Consider the following 15,875-nt stretch of genomic DNA (forward strand, 5'->3'; position numbering starts at 1 on the left):
TGTAGGGTGGTGTGTGTTGGGTTACCTATTGGCGTCCTTCTCTGTCACCTTACCACCGAGGGCGGTATGGTGGTAAATAACTGGCTTATTTATTTGTCAATTTATTTTCTGCTGGAAGGAACAGTACCATTTTGAATAGTGCGTGAGTGTGAAGTTCTTCAGAAAATATTGAATGCCATAAACTGGGGATCTAAAGATGTAGAAGAGACATTCATTACAGATACAGATTGACTCTGGCGAGCATTTTTAATTCATTTATAGCTTCTTGTACTATTAATAGAATGTGTTACGGCGCGCTCTTGTATTACGGTAATTAGTTAACTAATGCGGGCATTCTTTTAGTCTTCAGTAAAGCAATTCAGGTTAAGGATAGTTGGCTTATACACACATGCATTTTGAGAAACAGGGCGTGTTCTGATCAGTATATATGTATATACTAAGGAAGATAAAGTCATATTCCTACATTTCACTCAGGTTGAGTGAAGATAATCATACCTCGAGACTTCAGTCAGTCAGACCGACGTCTTGAAACTCTTAAGTGTTGTCCAGTGTTCACTGTTTTGGCTGATGATAAATTATGTTTTGTTGAATACCTGTATTTCCTTTGCAGCATCAAGGATGGCAGTGGCTGAACGCTGCCTTCAGCTCTGCATTGATGATATAGTAAAGTGGGCTGAGGTTAATGGTTTTAGATTTTCTGCTAGTAAAACAGTAACTAAGCACTTTTGACGTATAGAGGAATCCACCCTGATCCAGATCTATTCATTCATAGGCAGAGAATTCCATGTGTTTTTGAAAAAAGATTTTTTGGTTTGATTTTTGATATATAGCTGACCTGGATCCCACATCTGAAATATATTAAGGCAAAATGCTTCAAAGCAATGAATTTGCTGACAGTCCTGTCTCACACTTCGTGGGGTGCAGACCGAACTCAGATGTTGAGATTATATAAAGCCTTGGTCTTTTCAAAATTAAGTTATGGGTGTGAGGTGTGCACCTCTGCGAAGCCAAATAGCCTTAAAATGCTCAGCTCAATTAATCATGGAGGAATACGGTTGTGGACAGGAGCATTTAAATCATCTCCCACCGAGAGAATGCTTGTAGATGCTGATGAGGTGCCACTAGATCTTCATTACAAGCGTCTGCTGGTTCGGAGCTGGTATAGATTTCAGAGGCTAATTAAGTCTTTAACCAGCATTTATATGAGAAAGGAAAGTCATTGGCAGTTTTATGAAAACCACCCCAAGGAACCTCATCCATTCGCTTTTAGAGTAAATGTCATTGTCCGTGAATTAAATATGCCAAGGATCGAGATTTTACCAGCAAAATATTTAGTTAGTCCCCCCTGGAACTTCCCAGAGGTAAAGTTCTGTAGATATTTTAATTTTACCAACACAGAATTGTCCAGTGAGGCCATGCGGTCAATATTTTTAGAACACTCCTTGCAACATGGTAACTCCACTGCAGTTTTCACGGACGGCTCAAAGTCAGATGCTTGCGTCGGCTCTGGAGTAGCCTTCCCCGATATTCGGAAAAAATTATATGAAGGTTATAAAAAAGGGCGAGCAAACAAACTATCAAAGTGAACATTGAATTTATTATTGAACATACAGGATATTTAAGGCATAATATGCAGAATATAGATTAATATTAACGACACTTGATGCTGCCCCGATATCTAGGTAACTCTGGCACTAGTTACCTAACCTCCACACTCCGAATCGCTTATAACCAGTGAAAAGTTTATAAGATGCATCGAGTAATACCATTACCATGATGCCACTGCGTATAGCCTATAAAAGATATGATACGTCTATCAGAAAAATGTATGTGAAACTAATGCCTATGCAAGTGACTTAAAAGTTCAGAATAAGATTCAATAAAAAGATCTCAATAGATGTGATAAATGGCAAAGCAAAATTAGTAAATTCTTTTTGGTTACAAGTTCTATTTTTTACGAGATTAATGACTCTGCGCTAAAATGATTCATTCTATAACTTTTTATCTCTTAAAGTGTGCCAACATTTACCGAGACCTACCTCAAAGTTATCAAGCGCCTGCTTGCTCGTTATAAATCCAGGATGTTAAATCCCTCGGAAGTAATCCAGCATTATGTGGTGGATGCCAAAGACTATGGTAGGGAAATAGAATCCCAGTCTTGGCCTCTCTTCCTTGCTGCTACACAATCCATTATAAGGTTCCTCCGAAAACACACTCCCCTGGAGAAACATGCCCTCGTCTCTCCACTGCACTTTGGTGAAACTGGTGGTACTTAGCACTTCATTATTTCACAGCAATAAAAGTCCTTCAAGTGAAAAGAGTTCATTAGTAATGATCACACATCAGTTGGAAAGTTTCTAGCGAAGGTTGAGTGTATCCATTTTCCCTTTAGTCAAGAGAACTGCTTCCTTGGAGGGTTAGGCAGATACTGCTTGGTAAGAATTCTTACCATTACTCGTTAACTTTGTTAACTAATTCAGGAAGAGCTAAATACTTTGAAATGGTCTCAAATGCCAGCACACAAAGTATTTACAGGTATTAAATAATTATTAACGTTATTTAAAGTTACGTTTGAGATCTTTTTATTTTCCAAGAGAGTTGGAAACCAAGGATTGTGAAAAGATGCTTAAAAGCCAAGGATTATGAAAAAAGGCAAAGTACTTATTTTGTACTAAAAATAAACAAGATAAAGAAAACGAGAATACAAGGATTCTGAAGTTGGAAAGAAAAGATAAAAACAATATATTTAACACACCTGATTTAGAGAGAAGTGGCAGGTTATCGCCTGTTGCATCGATTTTTACAGTAGAATTATATGCAGTTTTAAAGGCTTTAAAGGAAATTTTTATTCTAAATGAAAATAACGTTATTATATATTATGACTCAAGAAGTGTTCTTCAGTTGCTGGAATCTTTTAACCCATGAAACCCTCTGATTTTGGATATATGTATTGGAATGGCTGCTTTTACTGAAAAGAAGAGGGAAAGAAATAAAGTTCTATTGGGTGCTTTCCCATGTTGGGGTGGCTGGGAATGAGAAAGCTGACCAACTTGCAAAGTCGGCAGTCAACTCCCCAGAACCCACAAGATGCCTACTACCATATCGGGATTTGTATCCTCTAGTAGGTCAGAGAATTGGAATATGTTGGCAGTCCCAGTGGGAGGATATTTTAACTAATCAAAAAATGCGCAGTACCACGTTATCAGTGCCTCCTTGGTCATATCCGAATATGCCAAGGAGACAAGAAACGATGTTGTGCAGATTGAGGATTGGACATACAAGACTCACACATGGGTTCTTGATGTCTCGTGAAAATCCTCCATTTTGCAAGAACTGTACTATGCCCTTGACTGTGAAACATTTGCTGATTGAATGTCCCAGATTCGGGAATTTGAGACAAAGGTTCCTGTCTTGGGGTCGTGACAGAGTAGGTAATTTTATCCTAGCTACAATTCTTGGAAAGGATTGTAATATAGAGCAGTTATATAAATTTATGGGGGAGGTAGGCCTCTTCAACCAAATTTAAATTATACATAGATTGTCTATATATGCAAGAACTTATATATATGAACAAATTTTTATATACATATATTTATAGATATTTTTATATGAAATTTATTTAAAATTTATTTTTTTCTATTTGATTTATTTCGGTGTCAATTACCTAGATGTTATGACGCCAGGTTTAGTAGACATAATCAATCAATCATCTTTAAAAAGGGTGGAACGCCGATTTGAAATACTATTGGTGATGTTTATGTCGCTGATTTTCTGTAACCTGTTAAATCGAAATTGACATTTACGGTTTGATCAAGGGCTGTCCACCATCCATTTCTCTAATAATATGTATTGACAAATATCATATACCGGATGACAATGAACTCGTGTAGTCTTTAGAATCACGAGTGAGGTCTCCAGTTTTTTTTATCATATTGCAGAGAGAAATTCGATGGTTTTCATGGCCCCAAAAGCACCGTTATGAAGTGTACCTCACTCGAGGTGCACTAAAGGCATAAAATTCAAGGCGCTCTGTACCGTCTCTTCGGCCCCATTAAGCTGCTGTAACCCCTTTAATTCATTCCTTTTGTTGTGCCTCCTCTTTCTTCCATCTCACTTATCTGCTTTATTTTTTAGGTTTTCCTCCTGTTACGCCTTTCAGACCTAGCTTTTACTTTCTATTTTCCTTTCGTCGCTGAATAACCTCATGGGTCCCAGCCTACATTGTTTATAATATGCTATTGTTCCGAAGCTTAGAGTACTTGAGGAATTGACTGGTAGCCTACAAATCCTTTGTAGTTTCAGGCCTATCCTATTGTCCCAAAGCTTGCGTATATTACTCGAGGGATTAACTGGTATAATTCCCTTGTAGTTTTAGGCTTATTCTATATACATTTGTATCAAACATTTTTTTTCATTATATGTGATTAATGTAAATAATTTTTTGTTTACAGACGAATCTCCACTTCAGGTGCCATTTCCAGTTAGCCGTTCCAGTACATTCATAGACAGTTGATACCACTCATTATTATTATTATCATCATCATCATCATCATCATCACCATCATTATTATTATTATCATTATTATTATTATTATTAGATCGTTCAAGGCATTCGATTACTGAATAAGACAGAAAAAAAACGTCATTGAATCGATGACTGAATCTAAATCCAAATTGAGAATTGAATAACAGAGAGAGAGAGAGAGAGAGAGAGAGAGAGAGAGAGAGAGAGAGAGAGAGAGAGAGAGAGAGAAATGTCCCTCAACAAAGTGGTAATCTGGTATAGGCGGTCTATCATTGCAAATTCATTGTTTTGTGAAAGAATCAGTCCACCTTTAATAACTATTTGCAAAGTTAAATGGGTGTTGACATAATATCTTGTTTTGTAGTCAGTTAGTATCGATAATCAATAAGTGCAGAAGTAGAGCGAGAAACCAATAAGTAAACCGATGACACACTTTAGAGATTCATAATTGCGAAATCTACACCTGGTATCTGAGGTAGCTTTCGTTTTATAGGAATGATGACGAAATTGAGTCAATCAAATCGGTGATTAACGAGGAATTAAGATAAATTTCAAAACGAACTCGAGATACGAAATATTATATAAACTTCGATTCAGCTGAAATATTCATTTTCTTATTTGCGTCTGATAAGTGCCTATCAATATGGCGCATAGACGACATTTTCTATTATAAAACTCGTAATTGTTTGAAGAAAGCAGTTTTAGCGTTCAATCGCTTGTGTGGAGACGAACTGCTTTTGTATCAAATCGGCTTTATGGATGTATTGAAACTTTTAACGACTTTTGTTCGAACCAAAACGACTTAAGAGGAGGACGAACAACCGGGAACCGCTTGGAACCACTTGAAGGGTACGTCAGCTGACGTCGAGGTTAATTGCTATTCAACATTCATAGCAGGAGTCGACGATCTGAACCGGTCATGGTGGCGGGGAGGTTATATGCGTTATTATAATAATTTCGCTTTAACTCGGGGAGGAAGCCTACAAACTGCTTTGTTGTTGTTGCTGCTGTTCTGGTTAGGGGGAGGGGGGGGGGATAGGACAGCCCTATGGGAGAGACTAAAAAAGGTATGAAAAAGGGGTTTCGCGTCGAGTTAAAGATAAAGGAATTTTAGGATAGGATATTTAGGATTTATTTATGAGAATGAGAACGTGAAAAATAAATAATGAGCATGTTAAACAGTGCAGAAAAATAATTTCTGATGAAATATTGCGTACTTTTAATCTTCGTTGGTGAAACAAGACGCTATATCGTTTAGTTAAAAAGTAAACAAAAAAAGTAAAAAAATCCTATCGGTTGCTCAAGGTTGGAGAAGAGTACAAAAATGTTTAGATTCAATCAAAAAACCATTTCTCCTGTAAACACAACCGTTACTGGAGGCCTTATGCATAGTTTAATATGTAAATGTGTGAATATGGAAGTAGGAATAGGTCAATGTATGAATGTTTGGTAGAAATAGGTCAATATGTCAATATGGAGTTAGGAAAAGGTCAACAGATTTACACAGGACTGGTCTGAACATTTTGACCAGAAGTGTCCATCTTAAATATACAATGGAACCTTCTTGCTAAACCCAGATTTCATTCTGAATAGTAGTAGGTTTGTCGTACTAATTATATTTTATGCAGTTATTCATCCTATGTGTCTGGTTTCTCTATAATACCTGTTTGTGAAAGTGAGGTTGGTGATGTACTGGCATGCAAAGTGAAGTAGGCAAGATATCAGCTGGTTTCTGACGGTAATTATGTTGTTCCTTGTGAATGCGTCCTTTCTGCCACTCGTTGCTTGATAGACCAAAGCTATAGGTAGTAAGAGGCCCTCATTATTATTATTATTATTATTATTATTATTATTATTATTATTATTATTATTATTATTATTATTATTATTATTTTATTTTTTTAAGTCAATCACAGTCCTCTAATTCGACTGGGTGGTAGCCTCCATAGAGTCTATTACTTTTCTTACTATGTGCGCCGTTTCTAGGATCACACTCTTCTGCATGAGTCCTGGAGCTACTTCAGCCTCTAGTTTTCTAGATTCCTTTTCAAGGATCTTGGGATCGTGCCTAGGTTTCCTATGATTATGGGTACAATTTCCACTGGCATATCCCATAATCTTCTTATTTCTATTTTCAGGTCTTGATACTTATCCATTTTTCCCTCTCTTTCTCTTCAACTCTGGTTTCCCATGGTATTGCGACATCAATGAGTGATACTTTCTTCTTGATTTTATCAATCAACATCACGTCTGGTCTATTTGCACGTATCACCCTATCTGTTCTGATACCATAGTCCCAGAGGATCTTTGCATGATCGTATTCTATCACTCCCTCAGGTTGGTGCTTGTACCACTTATTACTGCAAGGTAGCTGATGTTTCTTGCACAGGCTCCAGTGGAGGGCTTTTGCCACTGAATCATGCCTTTTTTTGTACTGGTTCTGTGCAAGTGCCGGGCATTCGCTTGCTATGTGGTATATGGTTTCATTTTTTCGTATTGCACTTCCACATATGGGAGAGATGTTATTTCCATCTATCGTTCTTTGTGAAATATATCTGGGTTCTTAGGGTGGCCTGATCTTGTGCTGCTGTTATCATTCCTTCAGTTTCCTTCTTGAGCTCTCCCCTCAGTAGCCATTGCCATGTGTCATCGCTGGCTAGTTCTTTAGTCTGTCTCATGTATTGTCCGTGCATTGGTTTGTTGTGCCATTCCTCTGTTCTGTTTGTCATTCTCCTGTCTCTGTATATTTCTGGGTCTTCGTCTACTTTTATTAGTCCTTCTTCCCATGCACTCTTGAGCCACTCGTCTTCACTGGTTTTCAGATACTTGCCCCAGTGCTCCTGTTCTCGATGTTGACGGCAGTCCTCTATACTTAGTAGTCCTCTCCCTCCTTCATTTCGTGTTATGTATAGTCTGTCCGTATTTGCTCTTGGGTGTAGTGCTTGTGTATTGTCATATGTTTCCTAGTTTTCTGGTCTATGCTGCGGAGTTCTGCCTTCGTCCATTCCAATATTCCTGCGCTGTAATATTATTATTATTATAATTATTATTATTATTATTATTTTCTTATTATTATATTATTATTATTATTATTATTATTATTATTATTATTATTATTATTATTATTATTATTATTATTATTATTATTATTATTCAGAAAATAAGCCTTATGTCTGGCAGAAAGCAGAAGGCTATTTGTCGTCATAACGTGGTTGTTAGTTTGGTCGGAGAATAAACCTTTAGTAAATCGACATAGGCCTAATTCCAAGGCCGTCATCGCCCATCGCCATCTTGAATTGTCAATTCAAGATGGCGTTGCATCGCCTCCATCGAAGTACTGATAATATCACTCGCACTGATTCGCTCGTGACGTCACGAATAATCATTTTCTATATGGAAAGGTCTTCAAAAGTGACTGATCTCTTGCTTGAAGTTGGCGTATGCAGTACGTTGAGAAATCCTTTGGAATAGGCCGGGAATGAGTTTTGACTGGAACAACTCGTTGGTAATAGGCTATGAGTTTTTGGAGAAACTGGTGAGGATTGGAAGTGAGAAATACCGTCCATTATTCTAAAGTAATTAAACTGTTTGTGACCTCGTGTTTGTATAAATTTCTGGGCCAGTCATCCTCTGTGAAATTTGGGTGAAATAAACCCTGTTAAATCTCGACACATGGGAGGTTAAGAATGATTTGTGAAACTATGAAGGAATTTGTCAGTTTGTCCAGAATCCTGACCATGCAGTCAATTCAAGTTGTATTCAATACCACAGGACGGGAACAAGAAACATTTAAGAGCAGGTATTGAGGTCATTCTTAAGAACAACTCAGTTCTTTAATTATAACAAACCGCAGAGAAAGATTACCATCACCTCATAGCAACTTCAAAGGAACTATATATTCCCGTTTCTCTATTAATGAGAGACGTATATATCCATCATTGAATATTACTCGTATCGAGCCTCCTGTTTCCCGTAATAAGTATCTAATGGAGAAAATTCACGTTACAGACGATGTTTCGCTTCAAGTTCTACTGCAGCCATTTCGATGATCCAAGTCGTTTCAGTACTACATCCATGAAGACGATTAGGTACAGCTCACAGTTCGCCAGGGGCAAGTCATTTAAGTTACCGTATAAAACAGGAAAAAATGCGTAGTATTTCTTCATTTATATAGAGCTATAGGTAGATGTTATAGCAGAGAATTAAGAATGTTCCTCAGTAAAGCTCCATTTGTTACGTGGTCTATTACTACGAACGTATTTTGAATTTTAAAATTTTAGGAGCGATGGAGACGAGCTTACTATAGTTTACCAATAAACTACTTTTTAGACGTTTCTCTTCAGGTTCGAAAAATAATTTTTTCTTTAGAATGGTATTTAGTATATAGGGAACTTAGAAAAATTCTCTCTCTCTCTCTCTCTCTTTCTCTCTTCTCTCTCTCGTCTTCATCTCTCTCTCTCTCTCTCTCTCTCTCTCAGTTAAAACACTGGGAACAATTCAAAGGACACTTTTCGGTTGGTTTGTCAAAATCTTAATAACTTATTTTTGGAATATAAATTGTCTAGCGTGTATTTGTTTAATTTTATTCGTTGTTATGTAATGAAAAATCTGACGTTAATGAACGTATAAAGACAAATCTGGCGCTAATTAACGTAAGTCTAGTTTCCGACAAAGTTCACCGCCATATTTACGTCTAGTGACATGACAGGTTATTATTATTCGTCTGTCTTGCTCGAGACGAGCTGGACTTAACTGAGTTAATGGCTGCCGCCAAACCTTAAAGCTTAAACAAAAAAATCCAATAATTTCTGTGTCATTTACATCGTAATGTGACTCTGGGCACCAAAGGTATTTGGTTTCTGTACTGTATTTCATGTCGTATTGGCAGAGTTGGTGTCAATTGTTCAAATAGTGAATTAAAGAGATTTAAAGTCACGTAAACAACTGCTGAATATCTAAGGCATTCTGGTGTGATATAATTACTAAGGTCATTCTTAGATTAGGTTAAGTAAATGTGGTTTTTGGACATTAATTTCGAATACACGACATTAACTTGCAATGCAAGATATTAACTTACAATAAAAGACATTAACTTGCAATACACGACATCAACTGGTAATATAAGACATCAGTACACGACGACTTGCATTACAAGACATGAACTTGCATTACATTACAAGACATTTACTTGCAGTACACGACATTAACTTGCAATACAAGTCATCAACTCAATACAGGCATTAACTTGCAATTCAAGACATTAACTTACAATACACATCAACTTGCAAGACACGACCTTAAGTTAAAATACACATCAACTTGCAACGCCCAAGAACATCAAGTTGCAATACAAGACATCAACTTGCAAAGTTATTTATATTGCAGTTTTGTGATTTGGCTTTAGAAACTGCTGCCTGGTCTGTGACTTGGTACTTTTTTTAATTTTTGGTAAAGAATTTTATCTTATCAATAGCAATTCCGTACAGGGAGTATTCCTGGACTTAAAACATAATTATTTTAAACCAAAGTGCAATTGAGGCAGACCAGGTAATGAGAGCAATTTGTTGGAGTCTGTCATCAAACCGTTGCTTTATTTTAAGCTTTGGCGATCGGTGGTTAAGTGAATTAAGTGTCCCTCTTCCTTCTTGAATCTTTGCTGTTATCTAAAGTTCCTCCTGTGGCAAGTGAGAAGTTACTTAGGAAGAATTTCTTACATTTGTCGCTATTGGAGCTTTTGTGTGTAGTTTTAGGCGATGAACTTGTGGTACATTTTATGATTGTTTCAGTAAAGCATGTATCAAGAACAATGTTGTGGAGATGTGCTGTGGGCAGTTAAAAAGGTGTGACTCTTGCTTATGTTGATGAAATATATGCAAATTAATATTTATAGTTTCCTTGTAGTAGTACGTACATTGTTATATAGGTAAGGTGCTCTTATAAGGAAATTAATTTGTTGTACGTTTTTATTACTTGTATCAGTCAAAAATGGTTTCCTTAGTATTGCTACTGCATTTCTTAATAGAAACCAACTGTAATTTTAACATATATAGACAGCTTATAATAAGGTCTTTTTAAAACCTGGAATTCAATAGACTTTTTGAGTTAATTTGAAGGACGTAGGATAACATAGCTTTCAGTAATCGTTCATGCATTGTTAGCCAGACATTCCAGTCATGTTTCGGCTCGATTATGGAAGTCTTCAAACCTTCAGAAACTCTGTCCACAAAAGACTTCAAACTTTAAAGTACAAATTCCTAATAGTGAAAATCTTAGACCTATGTATTTCTCAAGTTCCTTGTAGAATGATGTGTGACGCCAGTTTTAGTAGCCATCATTCATTCAATTACAGAATGCTGTTATCTGCTCATCCTGGCTCCGTTGACTGATGACGAACGGTTAATAAGGACATATTTACAGTGACAGTCTGGCACTGTAGGATGGTGTGTGTTGTGTGAGCTTAACCTTGGGTTACCTATAGGCGTCCTTCTCTGTCTCCATACCACCGAGGGCGGTATGATGGCAAATAACTGGCGAATTGATTAAGTGATTCATTTTCTGCTGGAAGGAACAATACCATTTCGAATAGGGACCTGAGTGTCAAGTTGACTTCAGACAATGAAAGCCATAAACTGGGGACCTACAGGTGTTGAAGAGATATTCATTGCAGATACAGATGGACTCTGGCGAGTTTTTTCAATTCATTTATAGCTCCCAGTACCATTCAAGATAGAAGAAGGTGTTACAGAACTCGCTTGTATTAAGGGAATAAGTCTAGCTAACTAATTTTGGCGATATTTAATCTAAGCAAAGCATATAGGTGTTGGAATTGATTGTCAAGTATAGTTGGCTAATACTAATACATGCATTTTGGGTAAAATTACGTGTTCTAATCAGTTTACATACATATACTAATGACGAAATTGTATATTGTATCCTATTGTTCCAAAGCTCATATATTACCCGAGGGATTAAGTGGCACCATTCGTTTTTAGTTTCATGCCCATCTATAGTTATGTGCATCAAACATTTTACTTTATTATATGTGATTAATGTCAGTAATTTTTTGTTACAGACGAGCTTCTACTTCAGGGCCATTTCGAATTCAGTCGTGTCGTTTCAGCACATCCTAGAAGACAGTTGATACTATTCATTTTATTATTATTATTATTATTATTATTATTATTATTATTATTATTATTATTATTATTATTATTATTAGATCATTCAAGTCATTCGATTACTACAGAAAAAACGTCATTAAATCGATGACTGACGCCAAATCCAAATAGAGGATGGAATAAATATGTAAACCCAGTCCCTTAACAGAGAGAGAGAGAGAGAGAGAGAGAGAGAGAGAGAGAGAGAGAGAGAGAGAGAGAGAGAGAGAGTCCCTCAACAAAGTGGAAATGGGGTATAAGCTGTCTAATATTGCAAATTCATTTTGTGAAAGAATCAGTCCACCTTTAGGAACCATTTGCAAAGCTAAAAAGAGCTGATGTAGTATCTTGTTTTGTAGTCAGTTGGTATCGATGATCAGTAAGTAAATAAGTAAATCGAGAAACCAATAAGTAAACCGGTGACACACTTTTGAGATTCATAATTGCGAAATCAACGCGGTATATCTGAGGTAGCTTTTGTTATATGAATGATGACGAAATTGAGTCTCGTTCAAATCGATGATTAACGAGTAATCAAGAGAATTTCAAAACGAACTCGAGACCTGGAATATTATACAATAAACTTCTATTTAGCTGAAAGAAGTACATTTTTTAATTTGCGTCGGATAAGTGTCAATCAATATGACGCAAAGATATTTGAGGAGGAGGAGGAGGGTCTATTTTAAATATACAAAGACAAGGGTCGCGAACCTTTATGTAAACCCAGATTTCATTCTGAACACTAGCAGGTTTGCCGTACTAATTATATTTCATGTGGTTATTCATCCTGTGTTTCAGATTTGTTTTTGATACATGTTTATGGAAGTGAGGTGGGTGAAGTGCTTTTATGCAAAGTGCACGAGATAGGATATCAGCGGGTTCTGAAGGTAATTCTGTTGTTCCTTGTGAATCAGGGTGCCCTTTCGTTGCTTGGTAGACCGGAGGTCAAAGGCCATTGCTACTAAAGGACTCCCATAGGATCTCAATACCACTACTGAGCGATCGAAGATAAATGGAAAAAGCAGTAGTCCTGTGGCTGTCTCTGTTGTAAGTTTTAGGTTCCTAGTAGGTATATAGCTGACATCATTCAGGGAGAACTTTATTCCATGGCAGTTTAGAAATACGACGCCGTGGATTCTGGAATCATTTGAGCTTTATATATATTGCTAATAGCAATGAGCACTGGAAAATTTGACAGATATTATTGTAGTAAAACACTGAACTTGAAAAATACTATGGAACTTTCCTGTAAGAGGTTAAACACTGTTTATGTTGATAGGTGCAAGACCACCGAGGTGGAATGAATTACAGAAAAGTGTTTCCAGTCGGTTCAGAAACTTAGACGCATGTAACCCTTCATCATAGTTTTACTCTTCGTTTCAGAATTCATGTTTTCCTGGAAACTGCTGTGATTGTGCGTTGCTGGTGGCTTAAGCCATCGGATTTTGGAGTTTTTAGCTGGAATACCATAGGTACCCTTTGGTGACTGCCTGTAAGGCCTACAGGTTCTGTCATTATTTATGCATACCTGGCCGGTCATACTAATAATTTTTAAAGCAGGGTTTATTACTAGACAGTCAAAAATTGAAATATATGTAAATGGCGTTGAATATGAAGAACTGAAATTGACAGTGCGAGAGAAATATTCTATTTACTGACGGAGTGGGCGAGTAGCGAAAACACGCGGGGATTCATTCCTGAAGGCTTCTATCGTTAGAGAAAAATTAGAATTAGCTCCACACTTTAGTGTAAGTAACCAATCATGACTGCAAAGAGCATTAGGCTTATCTTTGCGAACAACTCGCAGCTCAGAGGAATGATATATGGCCACTGGTTGCATCCCAAATTGAAGTTGTTACTATAACTCATCACAATGTTATATGTTAAAGATGGTTATTCGGATAACTCGTTAATGAAGCTTTAAGTTCGTCACAGAATGCTGATAGTCCGTGGCTTCTAAGTCAGTTGGTATATAAATGGGAATTGTACTTCGGACAAGTTTGAGTGACAATCACAATATTGCAGTGTTGCTCACCAGCTTCATCTGTTGTTACTTGTAGGATTCTTTTATCTGGCGTCATTTTAGACGGGAGGGGACACCATCATTATTTCGAGTAAGGTGAGAATAAGTTTAATTCTGGAAAAAAAAGTGAAAATCATGAACTGGTAACATATATAATAGATGTGTAGAGTGACACTGACGTATTTTTAACTCAGCTATACTTCATAGTTACTTCTATAGAAAGAAGACAACTTGGTTTAATCATAAAGGTCATCATTGATATTATCAGCTTTTCAGTCGAAGTGAATTATATTGACGGAGGAATTCACGGTAAAGGATTGTTGGAAATTGCCCATAAAACCTTTTTAGCAGGATTTTCTAACAAAGTTTTTCAACACGTTTCGCTGTTTGTTGAGATTCCAAAACTGGGTCAAATTCATATAGTTTCAAGAGGCAGTTAGTTGGTTGATAGGTCAATGGTGCAAGCACTTTTCCACGTTTTGTTTCAGCAATGCTTACATACTTGCTAGCAGATAAATGTAGAATGCTTAAAATTCCACAGGTAACTTGTACACCAGAGGGCAAAAGTTCTTCAATTGTTTCTTCATAATTGTAACTTCTAAGTCAGCCTCACACTGTCCCTGATGAGTAAAAATTCCAGTTTTCTTTCAGGTTATGACGGGATGGTCACTTTGTTGTTTAAAAGTAAGTCTAAATTGGAGATATTCAGCTTTCGAGAACGCTGGAAGTCGTGTAAAGAGAAATTTGCCCTCTATGAAAGGTAAGAACATGACATGATTAAACTAATTGAGGGTTTAAATTAAATTACTTTCGTATTTTAAGTAGAAAATTTAACTGAATTTTTACTGAAGGTTGTCCTTATCTTCCAGTGTAGTCATGATTGAATTTCTGTTCTCTCTCCACAGTGCTGGTGCTACTGAGAGATTGCTGTTTGACTGTTAAAAGGACCTTTGATCTCAGCATAAGAAACTGCGAGCTGTAAGTATCACGTTTCACATGAGGTTGCAAGAACATCTTAGGAATTTTTGATACTTTAATTTATTGGGTACTTTCGTACTGTTAACCAGCAAATGCAGTTTTGATTACTTGTTCCTTTAACTTAAGATCTCTCGAAGACTTTAGTTTATATTGACCTTTAGTTTTACATAATGAAGTGTGCAAAATATCTAGCCTAGTATCATTAAACACGAGTTTAGGAGAAAGTTATAAACGCTTAGCTCAAGTACTAATGTCCCATATAACTTTATAATGATTTAAGGGAGTTGGTCTTAATAGTATGCAGTAAGCCAAAAATAATTCTAGACCTATGGAGAAACTGATCCGGATATCTACAAGAAACTAGAGGTATCTTGTTAGAGATTCTAAACCAATTCTTTGGATTATTACCACTAACATTTAAACTGTAGGCAGTTAAATAGTAATACTACCCGCTTGCCATTGTCCACTTCAAGGTAAAACAAACTAAAAGTAATGTATGAAGGATGAGAATTGGATATGGTAATTATAAAAGCTAATAAATTGATAGGATTTACTAGTTAACTCAATTTTCAGGCTTAGTTTAATTGCCCTCACCTTCATTTAATCACTAGTGTCACTTGGTCTAAGTAGGTCCTCGTGAACCACAATCTGTGTTGAATGCAAGTGTTGGAATATAGGTACAATGTGCTGTACTTTTCTACGTAGCTTAATCTTTACTGTGTATGAATATGTCACTATTGGAAGATACTTCCCGTCCCCCCCCCCCGCCCCCAACCCTTCCCCACCATGAGAAATGGAATTCAGGAGACACCAGATACAGAGAGTAAACAGATAGAGAACACACACACACACACACACAGCACCAGTGTCGGTACCGGAGCCACCACCCACTTCCAGCTAGCCATATCTGTTAGTCCTGATGATTTCAACGTTTCGGGGATAAATAGATATCGTCATCAACCTGTGACTAAAATTCTTGCCTACTGACCAACCGTCCTATTGTAAATACCCTTCCTGCTATAAAGACAATGTAGCCTAATACCCTTCCTGCTATGAAGATAATGTAGCCTACATCATGTAGTATCTCAATTCGTAAGCTTTTGTACTCATAGATGATGGCCAATGTTCTGTCGACACATTGGAGGAAACAAACAAAGGAAACTGGATCCTCTTCCTTAGGAAATGGGAGGAA

At 36.8% G+C, this 15,875-nt stretch overlaps 2 long non-coding RNA genes across 4 annotated transcripts in view; both read left to right on the forward strand.

The window, feature by feature from the left end:
- The window catches only part of LOC135199307 (uncharacterized), a 761,114-nt gene that overhangs the window by 3,254 nt on the left and 741,985 nt on the right, over positions 1-15,875 (forward strand). The gene's annotated exons all lie outside the window — the stretch shown is intronic.
- The window catches only part of LOC135199304 (uncharacterized), a 95,622-nt gene continuing 94,089 nt past the window's right edge, over positions 14,343-15,875 (forward strand). For 2 of the 3 annotated variants that reach the window (XR_010311042.1, XR_010311041.1), the window contains exons 1-2: positions 14,343-14,465; positions 14,611-14,683. This is a non-coding gene — a long non-coding RNA (uncharacterized LOC135199304). Of the gene's footprint in view, positions 14,466-14,574; positions 14,684-15,875 lie in introns of all 3 variants that reach the window. The other variant, XR_010311043.1, reaches the window with a different exon arrangement.

The sequence above is a fragment of the Macrobrachium nipponense genome, chromosome 25 (assembly GCF_015104395.2).
Source record: "Macrobrachium nipponense isolate FS-2020 chromosome 25, ASM1510439v2, whole genome shotgun sequence".
NCBI classification, from domain to species: Eukaryota; Metazoa; Arthropoda; class Malacostraca; order Decapoda; family Palaemonidae; genus Macrobrachium; species Macrobrachium nipponense.